Source organism: Theropithecus gelada, chromosome 7a (assembly GCF_003255815.1).
Source record: "Theropithecus gelada isolate Dixy chromosome 7a, Tgel_1.0, whole genome shotgun sequence".
In the NCBI taxonomy this organism is placed as follows: Eukaryota; Metazoa; Chordata; class Mammalia; order Primates; family Cercopithecidae; genus Theropithecus; species Theropithecus gelada.
Window position 1 is genome coordinate 6,982,687 of NC_037674.1, and position 1,637 is coordinate 6,984,323.

The following is a 1,637-nucleotide window of genomic DNA, read 5'->3' on the forward strand; positions in this document are numbered from 1 at the left end:
GTTTTTTTTTTTTTTTTTTTTTTTTTTTTTTTTTTTTTTTTTTGAGACGGAGTCTTGCTCTGTGCCCCAGGCTGGAGTGCAGTGGCGCGATCTCGGCTCACTGCAAGCTCCGCCCCCCCGGGTTCACGCCATTCTCCTGCCTCAGCCTCCCAAGTAGCTGGGACTACAGGCGCCCACCACCTCGCCCGGCTAATTTTCTTGTATTTTTAGTAGAGACGGGGTTTCACCGTGTTAGCCAGGATGGTCTCGATCTCCTGACCTCGTGATCCGCCCGTCTCGGCCTCCCAAAGTGCTGGGATTACAGGCTTGAGCCACCGCGCCCGGCCTCAAGCACTTTTTTAACAAAGCACATTCTGCATAACCCTCAATCCATTAAACCCTGAGTCAACACAGCATGTGTTTCTGCGAGCACAGGGTTAGGGCTGGGGTTACAGATTAATAGCATCTCAAGGCAGAAGAGTTTTTCTTAGTACAGAACAAAATGGAGTCTCTTATGTCTACTTCTTCTACATAGACACAGTAACAGTCTGATCTTTCTTTTCCCCACATCTTCTATATTGAATGAAATTGTAACCTTTCAGGAGTATGTCCTTTAAATCATGATTTAAAGACTGGAAGGAATCTAAGGTGTTTCTGAGGTATTATTGCCCAAATATCTGTATACTGTTAGTCATTCCAAATAAAGAAAATACCTATCGATTATCTTTATTTACAGAGATGCCAAAGAAGGCCGAGAAAGGTCTTCCGCAGTGAACTATTTGCCTGTAAGTAACACTGGAGATAGAATAGCATTAGAATGGGGCACTGTGGGAAACCTAGAAATAACTTTAGGGATGTTTCTTAAGTCTTGAACAAATGAACATCCCATCCTTTTCCATTAGGTTTGTAAAAAGGCAATACATAGACTTTTGTGAGACACTTTTGATTTAAGAATGTATAATTGGTTTTATTCCTTGAATAACTTCTGCTTTCAGCGGACATCAGAGTAGCTCAGGCAAGGACTTAAGAGGATCTACCTGTGTGTTTTTAGACTCCATTCCTATTGTATGTCCTCCATTAACAGAGCTTTTGCTCATAAATTGCAATGTACCAGCCGGAGTGAGTTATCTACAGTTTCAAGAGTCATGGTCTAGGCAAGTTTAGGAAAGTCAAGTGTAGAAATAGCATGCCATGAAATTGGGTTTCTAGTAGTTCTTTACTTGCCAAGAATGATCTTTCAGGTGGGCACTTAATCCTGTAGCTGCATTTATATAAAGGGCCTCTGCCAGGTGGGTGGAGAGGCATGAAACCACGGAGGAGAAAACAGTGTTTTCTTCTGTTGGTCCTCATATGGTGGTCAAGGCTATGGATAGAAAAGTGGGTTTGAAATACCCACTGTAGTAACCCATTGATTTCTCTGAGTGACTGTTTTATTGCAGTAGGGTTCAGGATAGACAGAGTGGCCCTTGTGTCAACTAGAAGTAGGCCTTTGTGTCTCTTTATGTCTATAGATATGGTAGGCCATGTCCTAAAAGTGCCTCCATGCCCCAAGATTTCCGCCCCTGGTTATTCCATCAAATGTTCATCTAGGTACTGCTGACAAGGGATTTTGCAGTTATAATTAAGGTCCCAAATCAGCTGAACTTAAGATTCACAGA